Genomic DNA, 21,957 nt, shown 5'->3' with positions numbered 1-21,957 from the left:
GCGGTTCCTAATGCACGCCCGTGTTCATTATTTAGTGTCAAGGAAGATTAGCTTTATAAGGCTTTAGAAACGAATGATACTGTACTGTGTAGGTACTATTAACACATAAATATCTCTACTAAATAATAGCTCTTAATTAATTATTATGTTTTTCACGAGGAACCGCAATTGACTAGACTACAAGCAGCACCTTAGTCGTCGCGTCGTGTGTCGTGAAATGCTGCTCATGAATATGTGCCTTAAGTATGGCTTGAAACAACTCGAGTTTAAAAAAGTAACGTGGGTAAGTCGAAAAACATAATAATTAATTTGGTATGTCTCACGAAAGTTATAGGATGAATACAGCTCTTAATTATATTAAAAAGTTTACCAAAACCGTAAAACCAACGAAGCAGGCTATAAGAAATACTTACAAAGAAATTGAAACAGCATTGTTCTAAAACGATGATACCCCAAAACAAAATTATAAGTACGGTACTTCATTTCACTTGAAGAATAACAAAAATGGCGGAATTACAATTTGGAGAAACATTTTGACAAATGAAATGTCAGAGTTTCGGTCATAATCCTCAGAGTGACGGGCGCTAATATAGCAGCTTTAGGACTTCAGTGAACATTCAGTATGGAAGATTCTTAGCGAGTATTTAATTCTATAAGGAACGGTAACCTTAAGAATTGGGTCAGAGCCGAATTTTACAAACTTGGTTTATTATTAAACAGGAATGATATCAAAGGAAATATCAAGTATTCTGTGATAAAACAACAAAGAAGATTGTTTTACTGAACCTACTCACGAATACGGCTCGATGTTATTACGGATTCAATTAAGTAGGCCGTAAAACGAAAAGACTTTGTAAGATGTACACGAATTACTGATCATTTTCTTCTAATGTTGAGAATTGAAGAAAATTAAGTGTGAGAGAACTATGTTTCGGCACGTATGGGCCGGCTCGACCAGAGTGATACCACGGCCTCACAGAAAACCGACGTGAAACAACGCTTGCGTTGTGTGAGTGAACGAGGTTACCGGAGGTCCAATTACCAATGCCCTTCCCAATCCCGATTCCCCATAAGGCGGGCAACGCACTTGTAACGCCTCTGGCTTTTTGGGTGCCCATGGGCGGCGGCGATTACTTACCATCAGGTGATGCGTCTGCTCGTTTACCGGTCTATACCATTAAAAAAATGATCGTACACAGTGGTATAAACAATAGGGACGTACATGAAACGAGTCAGTATTATTTTTGGGAACCAAAGTTCACAGACAACCTTCTCAGAATGTAAATATTGCGATCCTAAATAAATATCATACAGCAAACATGTCATAAGAATAATATCGTGGATGTGTTCTAATGGTGGGGTGACACCACTACTCGTACTGTATGCCACTCAACTTGGATAAGACTCGAGCAAAACGTTATTAGTTTTTTCAATTGAAAATTCTTTGTTGCACTCGTAGAGCACATTTGTTTAGTTGCACCATATTGCAAGATCTTTTAGATTGCTCGCGTTTGTATTCATGCAGTGGAACCTTTTAAATAAGCACGATTGAATTTTGTGTAATATGAAATGGAAAACTTGTTCTTTGTAGAATATTTTGTTTGTAAGCAACAAGGAAAATATCAGGAGAAATAGTATAAATGTTATTAACTGTGTCTGGAGCTTGGAATACAAAATACAAACAAGATAATTAGGGGTTTTTAAATTGAAAAGAGGTTTTAGAAACCCGCAGCCCAATAATGTTATTAAACAGCGTGACCTTGATAGTAATGGGAACTTGTACGTAAAATAAACCAATCCCAGGCCGGCCTCGGCAGTGGCCACAAAGAAAGCGTTCAATCATCTATCGGAGTAGATCACACCAGTCCAATATACCTTTATAGGCACGGCCCGTATTAGGGGCGCACTTGAACGATTTTTCTTCATTACTATTCAAGGCAGGGCTTCGCAACCGCGGCATCCCTCACCACGCCACATTGGTATTCTGAGTACGGACAGACAAATAAGTTAAATAAGTTTGTGGGGAGATGGCGCACTCTATGTGTTTTGTGATGAGCTGTCAAATATTTGAGATTTACGGAGTTACGGAGTTAGCGGCTGACAGACTGCGCGATCATGGATGCATTAACCGCGGTAGATGGTTGATTTATTTGAGGAAAAAAGTGTTTTATTGATTTTGTGTTCTACGAATTTTATTAGAGTCCATGTTTGTAGTAGCGATGGCAAAAGTATTCGTTGAATTGTGTGTTTTACGTGAAACTATTAGCTAGAACTCCATTGATGTGAAATACAAAATGAATACACAAGAATTTCTGGTAAATTTGATGCAATACGTGTTTTTTTAGCGATAGACGACTGTGAGCGCTCTCCACTTTTTAAGTTTTTTTTTTATTCCCAAAATAATAATTCATTAGTAGATACCGAGCGACGAGTGACCACATTAAGTACTCATGAGAATGTGTGTTAATATTTAATTGCATAAAACCGTCGATAAATAATAGCCTAAAACAAAATCCTGAACGAACGTTCCCTTAATTATCGGCTCGGAAAATCCGAAAATCCTCGCTTACAAACAACAAAATGACCACACGCCACCAATCTACCAGAAAACACAGAAACCACGGTCTAAATCGAGGCTCATGAAAAATTTAACTGGCCGTCAATCGACCGGACCCTTTTCCGTAGGTATTGAAACTAAAAGGTACAGCGATACTGTTTGGCTACATAATATTTATTATTGGGACTTCCCGGGAAAGGAAATTTCGTACAAAATCTACTTTGAACTGTTTAATATTGGAAATATTTCCTACTAGCTCCGTATCGCACCCAATTAAGGCTTAAGTAATGCGAAGATTGAGTGAATCGTTGAGTTGGGAGTCCCACAGCATAAATGTTTATTGAAGGTAAGGAAGTACTCCATATAAATTTCCCTAAAAATAGAGTGCTTTCCGGCAACACATCAGAACGGTTTGTAAATAATCGATGTTGTTAAAAAAGAGTTACATTTTTTTATGGTATAAGCCAGTTCAGCCTGACGGAACAACTGATGGTAAGCTAAGGCCACCGCCCATGGACACCCGAAGCATCAAAGGCGTTACAAGGCCGTTGCCGGACTTTTGGGAGTTAGAAATTTAACGGTTATTGGGGAATCAGGGATTGGGAAGATCGGCAAGATGGGCCTCCGGTAACCTCACACACACAACGAAACACAACGTAAGCGTTGTTTCACGCCGATTTTCTGTATCAATGAGAAGATAGAGTAAGACTCCGATCGAACTGGCCCATTCGTGCCGAAAACAATTTGGATATCACATAAAAAATCTTAATTATTTTGATGTCAGACCTAATAACTTCACTAGATCAGTAATACAAAGGATCCTGCAAAACTTAGTTACAAAGTAATCGTCGTAAGTCGAATAATATAATCAGCACAAACACAAACGTGATTACAGAAAGCTGTTACTTAAGACGGCATCAAGTCTCTACGTAAATTAATTATAAATACTTTATTCCAACACTTGTACGAGACAAAAGAAAAGAGAAAGTAGACAAACGGAATAATAGAATAATATAGGTTACTTCTCCACTACTGGATATTGGGTTGAAAACACTATCCCCTTGATTGGTCAATATTTTATCTGGGTAAGAGCTAATGTCCCCGAGTCTAGTCCGACAAAATTGGTGCTTACTGAAACTAGACATATTGCTCAGTTATTTCTTTCGACCCTTAGGGTGATTTTCCACCAGTGGTATGTTATGTAGCTATACTACGAACTTGTACTCGTAATAGCTAAGCTGTGAAACTATGTGACCTTTTCGACTGATATATTAAGCTATGCAGCTGTGCGAGGAAGATGTGCTAGGAAGATGCGCCGTCGCAAAGTTACTGTGCAAGCCTGGAAGATACGCAGCTCGTGTACCTATGCGATCTATCGATAGTAGGGAAGCCATTCGTAGCACACATCAATAGCAACCATCCATAGTAGGCATCTTTCCATATAACAAACATAGCTTAACTGAGTCCGTTTCCACCAGTGCTAATACTATGTGTACCAATGATTAGTAGAAGCCAAAGGCAAGCAGGCAAGAAGCAACAGTAACGTAGCATAGCACTTTTCTGGTGGAAAAGCGCCCTTAGACCCTTATTCGATTCATATTCCATACACAACGTACAATTTGTATCGTACTACGAAACACGAGAGGTAAAAAAGGCTTGCGTAATATCTTTTATTTGAGAAAAATGTTTCTTAACAAAAAAAAGTATTTCATAGAAAATTAGACCGTAAGATTATCATGTTTGGGATCAAAGATGTATGAGAGGATAATTAGGCGCTGTACGGCTAGCTACTGAGACTTATTTATTCGAGTGTGCAATAAAAGGACATTCATTGTTCGGCCAGAGATCTGTGGTTACATATTGGTACGAACCTTTTTTACTTTTTTGCAAGACTGAGTTGATTGTTACATATGTCAAGGCGCTTAAATTACTAAACCAATTTTGCAGAATTTTAAAATAAAAATTGATCGATAATAATTGATAATGTTTAGTGAGTATTTTTTTAATAATGATAAATGGGGAGATAATTTGTCAGACTAAGTGCCTGTTTCACCACCTTTATATAAGTGCCCAATATACTTATGTGCAGATAGTGCATACAAATTACGTTCTTAATTCAAAATTATCTACTACATAATGGTTATCCAGACCACTGTTTTACAATGTTACACATATAATGTTTAGGTAAATACCATGTACGATTCGTGTAAACTCTATAGCTTGTACTGCATGTAAACATAAACAAACAGTGTTTAGCACATTAGCTTGCTCAATCATTAGCCAAAGCTTGTGGTTATAAGTACGAGTGAGCTAGAGAGCTAGATATCTTACTAGGCTAAAGCCTATATACATGTGAAGTTTGGATAAATCACTTGAAAAATTATGGCTTTTGACAGGTTATTATTTTTCGGGATTTTCAAATACTTAGCTTCTAATTAATTACTTACAATAAAGTGTACATAAGTCTATCGTCTTACACTCTTATTTTTAAAGGTTATTCTAGGTGGTTAATGCTAAGCTAGGTGGTTAGCCTAAGTGATTTAAACATTGTTTATTAAGATTAAAAATACAAACATATAGAACGTTTATTGAAGACATAAATACATGCTGTGTACACCTACTTGAGGTCGACAACCTGATTATCAAAACATTATTACCAACACATCTATTATACTTATAAAGAAAATACAAACCCATTAAAGTGGTAATTTTGTCTCACAAATACTCACTCAATACTCACTCTAGATGTAAACATTACTCACTTCAAGTGATCCTCTCAGATTAAATGATTAATACATAGTAAAGAAGGGCATGAGATAAGTGTGCCCTTAGTACCGACTGATATATTATTTAACTTATATTTGAAAATCTTTGTCTCAAAGTCTTTTGTCTGCTTAATTCTCTTGGAATTAAGATCAGTATACATCTCGACAGATGCAGTGTTTATCGCGAAATTCCTCTCGACTTTTCTAACTTAATTAAGTACTAAGTGAGATTAAATACGGAGGCTTTCTTCGGAGCTCCATCCATTATCAATGCTGTCTCATGTAAGCGAGCCTACAATGCTTACACTGGAGGTATTTGTTTCGCGTTAATCAAGGCACTGATCGCTGTTAAGATATATTATAGAGAAAGAATTTCGTTAGCTATCGCAGATTCTACATTGTAATTTCATCAAGATATAGTATAAAATTATAAGTTTGTAATAGCCATACCCGAAGACATTTAAAAATACTTCAACTATTCCTTACCAACGATTTAGGTCCGAAAACAATTGCGATGTGCTATGCTACGTTGCTGTGGATGCGTTTGGCTTCCACCAAACATATTTATTGGTACACTTACACTTACAGTTTAGCACTGGTGAAAAGGTTATTTATTCCCTTTCCAACAGTGCTAAGCTATGTTGTTTTTTTTTAAATCACCGTTGAAGTATAGCTTTGTGAAACTGGTTGATTGTAAAACTAAAAACTTATCAATGAGTTTTAATAACAAAACATTATAATTACCATTAATTAACAACGTATATTAAGTGACCATTTCACACAACCATTGTGCTCTAACACCCAACATTCTCCTAATATCTAGTCCCTTATATAGTTGAATATGAAGATACATTACCTGCCCACAAACATTACCTTATGAGTAAAGTGTAGTACATTTGTAACACTAGTTGTGTTCCCTGGGGCGCAGACATTTTTGTGGCTGCCAACACGAGTTTATAAGCACTGACGAACACTAGGCGATTAATTGAGGATAGTTGAAGAATAAAAACCTCTGGATTTTTCCCATAGAATACCTAAATAATGGTAGTCATATAGAAAGAGAAAGTAACATTGTAATTCTGTGTTACTGTCTCTCTCTTTAGCTCAGTAATCTAGGGGACTATTGAGCTGACTATGCTTCTAATATTGATACTGGGTAGCAGATTATATTGATAGAATAATTGAACTTGTTGAATTGCGATTGAAGCACCAAAGATTATGTAAAGATTTGGACTGTACGGTTGGCGCGGTAGCTGGGCAATTGGCTATCGTGCAACATGTATCGAGTTAGAATCCTACTCGGAGCAACTCTTTGTGTGATCCACAAATTGTTGTTTTGGGTATGCGTGTCGAGTGTATTAGTATGTTTGTAAACGCACCCACGACAGAGGAGGAAATACTAATGGAAGGAAAACTTTAAAGAAAATTATTTCACAGTCAGTTGCTTAACCTTGAAGCTTAGTGTGTGTTAGACGAAATCGTCTCCACCTACACACACACACACACACATACTTTCAGTACTCATATATTATCCGTCACAAGTTTTCAGGCGCGACTTTTTGCTGAAAATAGGTCAACTTCACGGTTCACAGATTTTGTTATTAATTCAAATGTTTTTCAAGCAAACATAATATATGTATTTCACGGGGATTTGAGTTCCATTTACTTTGAAAGGTTACATTTTATGTAGAGATACATTTTCATTTTAAACTGTAAGTTGTGACCGAGTTTTGTTATTTAAGTTTTATTTGTTTTCTGTTCTGTTAATGTGTTTGTTTGGGTTTGTTTTGTCTGGAAAACCTATCATACACTTTATTATAACTTTACAAATTATTGTGTTCATTATTCGAAACTGTTTTCAGACGAAATTAACTTCTGACTTATTTCTCAATGTATAATATATTATACTGCCTCTTGATTGCAAGTGAGACTGCCGGACAAGAGGTTTCGGGTTCAATTCTCGGGTCGACCAAAGTATTACTGGGTTTATTTCGGTTTTTAATAATTTCTCAGTAGTGCGTTTTTTCCTACGCCTTCTAGGATAAAAGGCGTGACTTTGTATTGCGTTGCATACAATTTTCAAAACCTTTAATTGGACCTCCAGTAACCTCACTCACACAACGAAACACAAGCGTTGTATCCCGTCAGTTTTCTATGAGGTATCACTATAGTCGAGCAAACCCTAACCATCATGGTTCTCATAAAAATTATTTTTCCTTAAGGTAGAATATTCTATGAAGACGTAATCCCAACATTTCATTATCATTAATATTAAGCGAGTGAGCTTCCTTATCTCCATAATGGCAATATAAACGAATTGGGTGCTACCGTGTAAGCATCGAAAGGTTACTGTATTACTGATAATGCGGTATTAGCTTTAACTACTCATTGTGGGTGGCTTTGAAATGCTGAATAAGGTTAATAAACTTTTCTTTATTGGACTATAATAGGCCCACGGTCAGACTTTCAAATTATAAGTCTGTAGGTGGTGTAGACTACATAATGGTGTATATGAGTTACTGGTTGCTTCCTATAAAATATTCTTGGTTAGCTTGGAAAATATAGTTCCCTTTTCCTTCTCCTCTAATAATATCTTCTCGATTTATTTCTTTGCTGGATCCAAGATAGTCTTTCATATCCCTGAGACGAGCCAGACTTTAATGTTCGGGTGTTTTCATGGTTGTATCAACTGGAGAGTTGTAGCAGTTTTGGGAGGTTGTGGCGGACTTGTCCTAATATCCTTGGCTTGTACTTCCTTGGTTACCTACAATTTTGAGTATCTATTTTTGTATGCGTGTACCCTTGTCTTTAAGTGTTAATAGTAATACTATGTCAGAAGATCCGAAAAAGGGTCTATTGGTGTTTCGGTTTTAACTTTTATTGAAAGTCTGTCATTGAATGACATACACGGAATATAACAAAATACCAATGAAACTTGGAAAAAAACCAAATTGCGAAATCCTGACGCTATATAAATGGATGAAATTCCGAAACTGTATATTGGTTTTGGCAAAAATGAATCAAATATTTTAACAGCAGCTTCAAATTGCATTCGGACAACGTGTTACAATCAGAATTAAGCGGACGAACTCTTATTACAGAATATTTGAAACAGGACAGTGATCATCCCGAAATGCAGACCGACGTCCACCAATACCGCTGTTAATTAAACTTAATCCCACGAAAACCACAACGGAAACCGGAAACAGAACCAATCTACACTAACTACCGTTCCGTGATCGTTACGTTACGGTCACTATCGGTCACGATTTAATAACGATCACTATGATAGTCCGAGAGCCGGCGCGCCGTCAACGACAGCTATCGTTATGCAAATGACGCAGCCACTGCGATTTCGGTGAATACAGTTTAAGTCCTAATTTTACAGTCATTGGGTTAAATTTTAATTGTTCTTAACCTAGATTAACATAAAGGTTTTGAAACTAATACTTCTGTAATAGTTATGTGCCTATTATTTTCGTATTTTTTTTTGAGTTGGAGTCCTTGTAAACCCGCTAGGTAGTTTGCAACTCCGGATCAGTCATTAGCCCTACTGGGCCCCATCTGTGGTGCTCTGATGGCTCGTACACATGGGTTGGTTCTAGTCAGGCGGTGAACTACCCTAGCTCCCCGTCCGCAGACCCGCACTTACCGTGCTATCAAATTCTGTGATTTTGTGTCACTATCTATAAAGAGCTACAGGATCCTGGGCTAGTTGGTTTAATTGATGGAATCCCTCCATCACACCATTGCACTAATATCTTGACAACCTCGTTGATCTACTCGAGATGGAAACAATAATTAATTGAACCCATTCGAACTTTTGAACTTGGTGAAAGTTTCAGCGAAATGTTAACCAAAGTATCTTCACTGCCTCCAGCAAAGTATCGACCGTCGACCATTTCACTAGAAGTTCTCAGTTTACTTTGAGAGGCTAAAAAATATCAACAACTTATTCAAATTAGTATTACATTTGCATTTTCAGTTTAAACCAAACAAACTTACCTCGTCTTTCTAAACCGGTTAGCAAAGTCCAAGTATTTTTTAACTTCATTTTCTTTTTACTTTATGTATAAAGTTGGAAGTGTAACAAACTGGCGGTGAGCGATCAACAAAGTAAAGGATAAGGAACTGTTTTTATTTTTTATCAAATCTCCCAGCTGACGCTTTCTTAGACTTACTTTTCAAGTCTAAAGGGAAAAGAACTAAATGGTATATAATGAATCAAAATACTTTTTTATATTTTTATATAAAGACTAGGTTCTGCCAGCGGCTTCGTTCACGTTCCCGTGGGATAAATAGTTCCTATCACCCACGTCAAATAATTTCCTGTCTGTTTACCAAACTTCATCAAAATCCGTCCGATAGTTTCAGCGTGATTGACGGACAAACATACAAACAAACAAACGTTCACATTTATAATATTAGTGTGATAGTGTGATTATGTGACATTGACATCACTCTTAAATTAAGAATTATGTATGTATAAATATTTCTATATAAAGTATTTAAAGCTTTTCATGAATATTAGAATGACCTGATAACAAATCGTACATCCAGTTTCGCCACAAGTACCGATAGCCACGACTCGCGAAATAGTCTCTTTGAAGCAAGTTTCTAGGAAAATGTCTTGGTAAGCGTCAATAAGAATTTATCATAATTATTGACATAAAGTTGATTACCTAGAAATAAATAAAAAAAAAAAAAATACTTTCACCCAAAATTTTAGCTAACATTTTTTCCATGAACATCAAAAACTAATTAGATACGGTTCTAGAAACATCTAAATTAGTCCGTATATACCGGTAAAATCAGTAGCACTTTTATCTACATACTACCAAGGATAGTTTAAGTAGTTTCTGATTAAACTAGTGTATGATAAATGGATTGTAAGATACGGAGCACAGTGGGTAATGTAAAGTTTAGGCTAAAGTAATTTGTAGCCTAGTTGCAGACTGGTCTATAGAGTAGGGGGAGGGTGGCAATATGATCCTTATTTGTATGTGGTATTAGGATTGAAATACAAAAACATGTTTGTTGGTGGTAGTTTTAATTTGTGATAGTTTTTGATCTGGGTTTAATCTGACAAGGTTGTGTATGATAAACTGATTTCATTGAGACTTTTTTCTTGCCATTATATTTTAGTTAATTTAGTAAATAAAAGTTAAGAGTTAAATAAAAAATAATATATTTATATAAAAAAAGTTAATCAAATACCTTTGAAAATAGAATTGTCACTCAAAAATAAATGAAAGTATGAAAAGATTTCGTGTTTCAACCCATATTCTATGCGAAGTGAGTCAGTCAGCCGTTCAAGGTGAAGTAATCTATATTTTTTCGTGCAGAAAAGATGTCAATCACATAACCTTCCACTCCGACACTCCTACACAAAGTAATTATTGATATTGAAAAATCTTTCGAAAATACCTATCGAAGGTATTTGGTGATATTGGCAGGGGTTCGCGAACCCATCATAAAATATTTCATTGCGACATCTGATAAATGACAACTATAATATTAAGGGTTTGAAAGTAAATATGTAAAGAAAAAGTTGAGTTTTAAAAACTATTTGTTTTTCTGGGAGTCAAAAGACTCAAGGTCAGCGCACACATAAACGGCTAGAATCGGCACGACTGCGACATGGCATTTTATGCTTTGGAAACAATATGAAAAGGCTATAAGCATGCTGGCTGCGGGCGGACCGCTTGCTTAAAGCCTTTTTTGTATAGACGTTGTGAAATATATCGATATTTAAATTATAAAAATTTTATTGCTGAGTTGGAGTGGTGCCGTTAAAGTGTGGTAATTATGTCCTAATAAGTGATTTAGCTTACGTTAATACCTTCTTAATTTCAAAACTGAATATTATAACATCGGATTAAAATGTTGTTAAAATTGACAGTAATAGCATATGACTAGATGGTAAACAGAATATTTTGAGAAGCAATTTCGAACAATCCTTAATATAAAACCCTCCTCTTAATTACATAAAGTATATTATTATACTTCCCAGTTATTTTGTCAGCAAAAGTGAGCCGTACGTAATCTGACAAAATTGTTATCAAACCATTGCCTCGCAAAGTAATTTGTAATTTTAATCATTATATTGAAGATATTTAAATTTTAATTATAATATTAGGGGAACGATTATTTAATTAAAATGTTAATTAAATTGTTTTGCTTCGTTTGCTTGAGTGAAAACAGTGGCGTTGTCAAAACGATAGAAGACTCGACACAACCCTGTCGAGTTCAACTCTATTAATAATTAAAACTTTTTTAAATGAAGAACTTTTTAAAGAGGCAGTTAGTTGGTTAAGTGCGATTTCCGAGACGGATAAAGTAAGATTGGATGTAATGAAAAAAAAAAATATAATAGGCTCACTCCCTGTAACATGAAAATCATGACTTGTAACAACTGGGTGTTCCGTTGTACGTACATAATTATATGCTCGTCTACTTACTCCTTCTAAAATCACATGACGACGTGACGTTTTATTAAATCTCCCGATCGATTTCTACCACGGTGGCTAGTCTGTCTAACTAGAACTAGACTACGCAGGAGATAATTTATAGTGCCAAAGTGCCCAAGTTATTTATCATCATCATCATAATCAAAGTCAATAAGTGGCCACTGATGACCAAAGGCACTCTGTTCACATGGAGAAAGTTTGATCATTAATCACCACACTTGCTCAATGCGGCTTGGCTTGGTTTTCTCACGATATTTTCCTTGATCGTTTGTCAATGGTGTTTACATAATCTTAGAAACTACATGTTACTCGGAAAATAATACATTGGTATTTGCCATTGGTAGGTTTCGAACCCGTACTCTCTTACATAAGAAGCGGGTGTCTAAAACTTTCGGGCCACCACTACAATATTATACTACTCCTTGTTATTTTCTTAGAAACACTTAAAATCAAAGTTCCAACTCTAGAGGGCACTCTTAGAGTACTTAGTTCTCAAGTGTTCTAGTTTGAGACCTAAATACCTAATAAGTTATTTACAGCATCGCTAAGTTAATCCGATTACTTGGACTCGACGTGTCCCCTTATAACTTTATATGAGATATAAAGTACCTTCACAACTGAATTGAAATATCGTCACGATGTTTATTCGGCGGAGGTTTCGGCAGAAATGCATTTAATTAAATTTTTACCCGGGTCTTTTATCATCTGGTTTTGGGGGTTTAATATTAGATTCCGTCTCTTTTTGAAAAACTCATTATGATAGGAAATAAATGTTTTTAACTAGATGACCTGGTACACTTCGTACCGCCTCAAATATTTTGTTCTCACCTTTTAAATCATTACTGGACTTTCACAAATAATTCAAGACAAAAATTAACCAAATCGATCCAGCCGTTCTCGATTTTTAGCGAGACTACCGAACTGAAATTGATTTTTATGTAGATATAGAGATTAGAATTTGCAATTTGAATTTATCTAAAACCCCTGGTTTGAGTGTCATACTTACGGCTATTTGATTAACATATGCCAGTCGCTTATTATATCGTAGTAATAAAGAAGATAAAATTCTTCTTTATGACCTCTCTTTTACTCTATGTCACGAAACAAAAGCTCATAAATAAATAATTTACTGCTTCAATGAATAATTTCATTATCGGATTTCGACACTAGAATATTACATCATAAAATTGTTACTTACTCTTAGAACCTTACTTGAAGATGCTTAGACCCATAAATTCTTATTTTATTAAATTAGATTTATAATACTTTTTGAAACCAATATAATTTGATCAACGTAATGAGATTCGTGTCTTGAGAGTATCTATTCTAATAAAGATGTATAAAATTGCCTATATTATATTATGTTCTTATAGCTCAATGGTTATAAATTACACTGCGAAATTAGTAATATCTGTTCTTAACCAATTTTTAAATGTGGAAGAGCCGTGTTTCGGCTCGAATGGGCCGGCTCGACCGGAGTGACACCACGCCATCGAATAAAACCGACGTGAACCAGAGGCTGACCAGGTTCCCAGAGGCCAAATTACCCCCCTTCCTAATCCACAATTCTTAATTGGTTCTTAATTCCGGCCATATGGGGTTATATTAAAAACATGACATGTACAAGAACTATGCTTTAGTTTTCGCGTCCGTATTGAAAACTGTCCAAGTAATATTACCACATTGCCAAGCCACAGCTGTTGGATAGCATTTTAATAACTTGACTCTAGATGGCGTGCAACCACGCATTGCCAAAAAAACGGAGCATAGTTTTTGACTAATATTTGAATATTTTTGGCTGCGACTCCGGTAACCTCATTTACACGGCGAAACGTAACGCAAGTGTTGTTTTACGCCGGTAGAACAGGCCCTTTTGTGCTGAAGCATGGCTCTCTCATCTTATCATGGTGTATTTTGTTAAATATTAAAGTTGTTCTTGATGTTTCTATTCCATCTATAACCTGTTATTGTCATAGTAATATTTTAAAAAATGTGCGTAAAATGGTTTATTTAAACCTTGAATAAAACTGAAGTTATTGGTCTCACGGTTTTGGTGCCATTATAAAAAATGCTTAAAAGGGATCAAGTACTAACAGATTATTATATTTTTTCATCATGATTTAAGACTAAAATTGTACTAAGCGTAGGTCCTTTTACGAGTAATAAAAGATTGGAATGAAGTAAATTATGTAAAAACAATACAACACAATTAACAAACCATTGCTCTGATACAATTTCCAATTTATTGTCACTCAATAAAAATAAGACCACGATAAAACTAAGTCATAGTCATTCGAACATTTCTCCCAGAGAGCCACAGTCGTCGGTCTACAGTAAGTTATTATTCCTGTAAAATTGGCAGGTAGCACCTGCTCTCTTGTTACATTATATTGCAAGATATATTACATAATATAACCTCGTTTTATATTAGCCTCTGTTATTCTCGATTTTCCTCCATATTGCTGCCTTTATATTGGAAAAGAGTATCGAATATTAAGTGCAATAGCTGCTGTTGAACGTTTATTGTTGACTTCGAAGGGATTTTGTAGCTTCATGTTAGCTTGCAGAGTTGTTATTAGGCACTTACATTGATATTGAAAAGGGAAGTTATAACAACGCTACTCTTTGCAAAATACTTTATTCACATTTGCTTAATGCCTAAATAATACATAAAGTTTTAAGCAACCAATATAATTTTTTAAATTGATACAAAACGCTGGATATAAATTTGATTTTAAAGTTAACATCAATGTCAAAGTCAAGGTTAAAATCAAATTCAAAGTCAAAGCCAAAACAATTTATTACAATTAGATTAGGAAGATTATTTATAAGGGGGTGGTTTGATCTAAAATAATATACTAACATTTAAATTATGTATTAGCCTACTAGTACATAGTTATACTATACCTTCAAATACCTACTTTATTATCACTAAAGGCTTGGAAACAATTTTACTTAAGTAACCACAACTATTTGATATTTGAAGTATATCTTTATCAAATAGAGAAAGATAAATATTATCACTAAACTAATTCAAATTACATGAACGAAGTCTGCTTACTTATAGACATTCAAAGGTAAGACAACTGATGTTCTTATAAAATTAAATAACTTCTTAACCCTCAAAGAGTTAGATATGAGTATTTTTTTTAAGGAGGAAAGGCGCGAGGTCATTCTCTTACTGACTAAAAACCACCCTGTTTCTACATTCATCTAATCATATAACTCCCAATAATATTTAAAGAACAGAGAGTAAAGTTCTCTAAGAAAAGGAAGATCCTCCGACCAGGTGACGTGATCGTGCCATCGGATTTTCTATCCATGTTCATTCGCATGTTAACTTCACATGTGCGATGTAGGATTTGTGACGTCAACCGATGATTTGTGTCATCGATCGTCTATGTGCGTAATCTATCAACTGTCATTTGTAACGTGTCGCCATAAATATTTTGCTCTACCTGGAAATTGGGAATTGAACTTAGTACCTTTCTTTCACTAGACGAATGAATGAAGCAGGTGATAAAATTAAATAAAGTTAATTTTCTACGAAGGTGACTGAACCCATTTATTCCAATTTATTGTAACTAACGCCTCTTCAGATTAGGTGCAAGATATTGCCCGTTCAAATTGTATGATAATAAGCATTCATATTTTAGAAATAATTGAAACTGAAAGCTTGTTTCGTTAATAATCTATTCTGACTGTTTATTTAAGGGGCTCGAGTGAAACTTTAATGTTTTGTAATTCTTGTAGATAATAAGTTAATAAAGTTATATCTATCAAAGGGAAAAAGGTCTGTTTGATATTTATTCTGTATTTAATTGGGCTCTCTTTAACTTTACAATTCGAAAAAAATTATAAAAGATATTAAGTTTTATACCCTTTAGTAGATATTAGAAATTAGAAAATCCTTTGATATTGAAAATATAGTGTCGGTGTGTGAGGATCGGTCAAATTCTAGGTCATTTTTTTCACGTTCTTCGAAAAAGTTTAAATTGCTTCGTTGGATGTAACTAAATAACTTAACTTAAATTTTATTTAAACAAGTCATCACTACATAGTATAAAACAAAGTCGCTTTCTTTGGCCCTATGTCTCTTTGTATGCTTAAATCTTTAAAACTACGCAACGGATTTTATTGCGTTTTTTGTATGATAGATAGAATGATTTAAGAGGAAAGTTTATATGTATAATACATGCAAATTATTTAACTATTGCACCCATGCAAATTTGGGGCTGGTGGCTAGTAAATATATAATTAGTATTACTCCAATAAAACAAACTATAAAAGTAATATAAGTAACTTCTCAACCGATCTACCAAAAATGTCTTTTTTCAGTAAAACTACTAGTATGTCTACAAATCGAATTCCCTAATAAAACAAGGTAGTAATAGAAGTCTAACACAGGTCCAAACCACAGAGGTTATCTAACATGCGAAGGTAAATGTGTAACGATAATTTATTTGATCTAGTAACCCTAACTTTTATTAAAGGTACGTTGATTTAGGCACAGAATATATTCCTACCTTTATTTACTGAGACTGTGATAAGGCTTTTGGTTAATGAAAGATTAATTAAAACCCAATGATATGGAAATAATTTCTTTGATTAGGATGAATTAATTTCGATTTTGTTTGAGTTTAGGAAAATTGAGTTATGTGTTGTATGTAATAAAACAATATAGTGTAGGCATCCTGTATAATATGGTAAATAGGCTCGACTTTAAGTATAAGTAGTTAATTACATTTTTAATGGCCAAATAGCCAATCAGAATGATGTGACATTTTGTGAATATAATTGGGTAGATGACTAATTTATATTTTAAAGTCGGTCTTGTAGATTATTTTTAGACCCGTATTTTTTATTTTCTTACAGAAACTAATACTTTCGAAGATATATTATATCGATTTGAATTATCGCGTGACGTGTCTTCTAGGTAAATTTTACACTTAGAAATTACGTATTTGTTCCCACTCCTAAACTTTGATTCGTTTTATCTAAGCATTGTTTACTTATATATTATGACAAAATAAAAAAAACGTGTTTAATATTTTTAAAATTAAACATCTATACATAGGTATAACTATCTGACGGATTAAATAGATGTTTAATTTTTATACCCCATCATAATCCCTATTGTATTAAAATTGGTGATCTTAATTTAAGCCTGTTATAGAAGAAAAGCACAAACGAAAATTCCCAAAGATATTCAGGTGAAATGAAAATTCACATCTTCAAAAAACAACCATAATGTAATGACATTATGGGACATTCGGTCGTATTTGCGTAGTTTTAAATGAATCGATTCCTTTCTCCCATTTCATTACATTTGCTCGCGTGTGTCATAAAATGGGGTTAAGGGATAATGCCAGGACGTTTCCTTTAGCTTCAATAAGAATTTACTGTAATCGATAATATGTTCCCTTGAAATTATATATGTATAGGTAGCTAATGAGAAATCGTAAAGATTCTTTGGTAAGGTAAGGTAATTGTTGGTTAGGAAGGTTTTGGTCTGGACAAGTTAATATTTTTGAGTCCAGCAATTTATTTGTAATGTACAAATAAATACATATTTATATATTATAATAATCTCACGCCTGTCTCTCATGGAGGTAGGCAGAGACAATGGAACGCCAATTCCTACGAATCTTACATACTTCTTTCCCTTCATTAACAGTCATCATCAGTCTTTTCATGCATGCTCGTCTATTAAGGGTACTTTTAATTTGGTAACCCTGCTTTAAATATTTCAAATAATTAAGAGATGACTGATAGACCTGAACCTTTTATACTGCGGTCTCAAAGTCGCCTGTCAAGTGAAAGGCTCGCTGTCATTGCAGCTGTAAGTCCCCTGTTTGAGAAGGGGCTTGACTTGAAGACGCTACGGCATCCTCTCCTATGGTCTGACACAGGTGCTTAGCAGATACGGGAGCTTTGAGAAGTACCTTTTTCTGCTAGGACAGGAGTAGAAACAGGGTGGTTTTTATCTGTAATAGTCTAACCCTCCCGCTCGCCTCCTCAAAGGCGGGAAAAATTATTGGAAGATTTTCCCACTTAAATAAAAAAAGTGAAATCCGGATATTATGGCCTTTACGCAAATGAGTGACTCAGTTTGTTGTCGTAGATGTATTTAAACCATATTTAAACCCATAAGTTCTGGAGGCTTACTCTGGAATATAATTCCGATCGATCAACATTGATATTGTAAAATTTCATACACTTAAGTTGCAACATTAGCGCCCGTTGCATCCGTATTGCGTGGCTATTGAATGCACTAAATGGTATTGAGTTTGACTTTGTATTTCGTACTCTGAATGCTATTTTAACACCTATGATTAGGCTTGTATAGTTTTGACATTGAATCATTATTGAGATTTTATTGCATTGTCATTGAGACTGGTTTCAAGATTAAGTACCCAGTTGAGTATCCACTAACAAGTTTTGTAACCTTCCAAGAGCAATCTTCTCTCAAAATGTATAAGATTGCCATCTCTAGAATAATGAGGTACATAGAGCTTATCTATGAAACGAGACAGTTGGTGCCTATTCATGATTAGAATTTACTATTAGGTTTCTGATAAGGTAACATTAGAAGATACGTTGATAACATTGTAACTGTAAGTAGCTATTAAGTTATCAATTAATCTGAAGTTATTCCGATCTAGAATATAAAATGATTACTTCTTAGACTGCCTCGTTGATCGAGTGGTCACAATTGTGATTACTGTAGAAGAGGTTGGTTCGATTTGCGGTTCGGGCGAAGCTGGACTTTTTTCGGTATATCCATTTTTTTCTCAATAGTAGCACGGAGTCTGGAATTGGTGATAGGTATCACCCCCTATTATATGGAACCTATAGCACAAATAAAACCTCTGCCTACCCTTTTTGGGATTAAAGGCATGACGATACGATATGTATGATTACGTTGGATAAGAGTACAACAGCTACTACGAATTAAGTACAGTTAGGTAGGTATAAAAACCAATATTACGAGTAGTTTTCCTTGTCGACAATCTATCGCCTAAATTAAGATTGAAATAATTTTAATTAATTTCAATTTAATAGATTGATAAATAAATTAATTGATAACCTTTTTTAGACCAAAAATGTTAACTCATTTTATTGTAATACCGGACTAAAGGTTGTAATTTACTTGAGTAGTGTACAATATTTATATAGTCTGAGAATAACTCGATAACTGAAATATTAATAGAATTTTAATGGATTAACATGCACGAAAAGGCCTACAATAAACTTTTGTTTAATTAACCTGTCATAATAGATAATATCATATTTTATATAATTTCTAACCGTTCAGTTCTTTTTACTTAACATTGTTTTTTTTCTGGATTTGCTTATCTACGTGAGACTGCCCTGTCTGAAAAGAAAGACACCCCAGAATTTTCTTCTAAAATTGAGGAATACCTATCAGCATTCTATACATATGTGTTGATAACTTTAATAGAGGTACTTAAGAAAATTAACAGCATGATAAAATATTCATAAAGTAATCAATCAAGTACTTAATCTTATTTAATTCTACCAAAAAGTTAATCAATGTAAAATATTTATAACCGTGATAACGGCTGGCTAGTTACTAGACTTGATGAAAATATATAGGTAATATGTACCATGTTACACGTTACTTGTTCAGTAAGATTTATGTACTTTAAAATAATAAGCACTACCGTAATTTATTAGGCTTGTTTTAGTTCACAGTCACGAACATTTACAAATTAATGTGAAGAAAAACTTTCAATTATAGTAGTTTTAAACGCAAACTATGACTAAAGAAGGTGTTATAAAAATAAAATTTACAGTGGGCACTTAAAAAAAATTACATACCTCTTTGATAACAATCAGCCACAGATAATCATTTAAAAACCAATTTCAAATTTCGAAACAAAACCACACGTTAAAACCAAACACACTTTCACTTTTTGAATTTGGAAAAACAAAACACGAATTCGGAACTTCGGGAAAGTTTTCAAAGGTGGAATGTGTAGTTCGTGTGCCTTCGGGTGGCTTCGGCGGGAGAAGTGTCCCGCGCGGCTGTCGGGTAGCTACTGCCGAGCGTAGGGAGCCTACCCGTGCCCGCAGGCAGCCCTAGCCATTCAAACTTTTATAACCTTATTTTATGCAGCGGCTAGGTTTACGTTGTCCTGTGTCTTCGAAATTTGAATCTCGAACGTTTTTCTGATTGGCTCGCATCTAATATTTCGACACCAGCAATTTATACTACGCTAACTCGAAATTTGGAAAAAACTTTTTTTATGCCAAGTTGCTTAAAATGTGGGTTTACATACGTCATAAAAAAATTAAGAAGAAATATGCAAAAATAAGAAAGTTACAAATCTTATAAAACGCTAAGTAAAGGTACTTTTTGAAATCACTCGATTTATATTACGCCAACTATTATTAGCGGAGTGTGCGCGGGGATCACTTTGGTCAAAATCTGTGCAACACTGCGCTAACTCATAGTTAGCGTTATTTAGTGCGTTCGTGTGTATACTTGTTCGTTTGTACAATGAACGACTTAGCGACTTTTACATAGTAAATACTTATGTGTTAACTTATTAATTAGTTTATTAATGGTACGTTGACTATTCTTTTTGTAAGTAAGTACATGTTCTTTATAAAAATATTGAAATATGCATCAGATGATTGATCATGCACTACGACCTCCCGTACTACACTACGCTAACATAAGTTAGACGTCTATAAGATGTAACATTTTTTTGATGAATTACGTTTATATACGGCTAACTTGCGCTAAATCAAAAAATAGAAATAAGTAAGGAAATATAAATATGAGATATTACAATGAATAAATTAAATATTAAGCATACCAAATTTCAAAAAAGTATCTTAATTAATGTAAAAGTTATCACGTTTTTCCCTTTAAACGCCTCTACTGTAAAGTACGCTTTTTGAGTTAGCGTAGTATAAATTGCTGGTGTCGATTTGATTGGTGAATACAATTTTTGTGGTTGTTGAAACAAAATGGTGGGTAAATTGTTATATTTTTGTTGTGTTGCGTGCTTGGGGGTAGCATTTGATAAATATTTAAGATTGTTACAAAGTGTAGATAATGTGATAATGTTATTGTTCGTGTATTTCATTATCCATTGCTTTTTAGATGATTCAGTAACGAACAATTTTATATATGAAATTACTTGAACTTTTAATTTGGATATATTTTCCCTAAATGTATTTTCTGTAAAAAATAAGGTTTTTATTTTATAAAAAGATATAAAGCTCAATTTAGTCATATTACTTCCTCATCTAAACACAATTTAATATTCAAAAGAAATTACGAAAATATTGTAATTTATATCTGTAATGGGTTTATTTACTGTTTATGGGTTCAGGGTGAACATTTAATGTTCATTTCTTTTTACTTTCCATCATGAAGGCGGTAATTTCGAGGTGTTTCATATAATAAGGGAGCTGTGCTAAGCATCTAAGCTCGAATGACCGTTTCTCTTCATGTATATAATTATGTTCTTATGTAAAAAGTAAATGACGGTAATTTACCGCCTCTCACGTGCTATTTTACCGCAAAAACTTTGAATTACACGGTAAATGTTAACTCAGGGAACTCGACGTGTGTTTTGTAATATATTTTTTATTGTTTGACATTTTTATTTTTTTATTTTTGTACGACATTTTTTGTGTATCTCGTTAGTTATTAAGCTGAGTTTTATATCTTTTGCAGAATGTAGTAGTTACTATGTATGTTTATGTTTTTTGTTTGTGTTTTTATGAAACAAGCTTGTGTTAGTACCTGAAGCGGTAAAATTTTATTGAGAGACATGAATTTGTATTCTTGTTAAAATGTCAAAGCTAGAAGTAAGCGGTGTAATATTTGTGAGCTATTTTTGGTACTCACTGAACATATGTGACCTTGACGAAGCACTTAGTCTGTGTCAACGTTTTATCACACATTTGGAAATGTAGGTGTATTGTATTGAAGTAAATTAGTATTTGTATTATAATATCAACTACTGGATGCTGCTATAACACCTGAATTTTATGTACCCCCAAGACCCTTAATTACGTAATTATAATTTTTTTTTTTTTATGATCACCTTAAGGTAAGCAATCGGCCATGGAAACCCGAAACACCAGAGGCATTACAAATGCGTTGCTGGCCTTTTGGGGG

At 34.2% G+C, this 21,957-nt stretch overlaps 1 protein-coding gene across 1 annotated transcript in view; it reads right to left on the bottom strand.

Moving 5' to 3' along the window:
• The window catches only part of LOC118269274 (metabotropic glutamate receptor 2), a 212,100-nt gene extending 192,152 nt beyond the window's left edge, over positions 1-19,948 (bottom strand). The window contains exon 1 of the mRNA XM_035584299.2: positions 19,638-19,948. The gene's annotated coding sequence lies outside the window, so the exon portion shown is untranslated. The remainder of the gene's footprint in view (positions 1-19,637) is intronic.
• Positions 19,949-21,957: the final 2,009 nt, after the last annotated feature.

Source organism: Spodoptera frugiperda, chromosome 2 (assembly GCF_023101765.2).
Source record: "Spodoptera frugiperda isolate SF20-4 chromosome 2, AGI-APGP_CSIRO_Sfru_2.0, whole genome shotgun sequence".
NCBI lineage: Eukaryota > Metazoa > Arthropoda > Insecta > Lepidoptera > Noctuidae > Spodoptera > Spodoptera frugiperda.
Note: the sequence above shows the minus strand (reverse complement) of the source record. Positions and strands in the feature narration are given on the sequence as shown.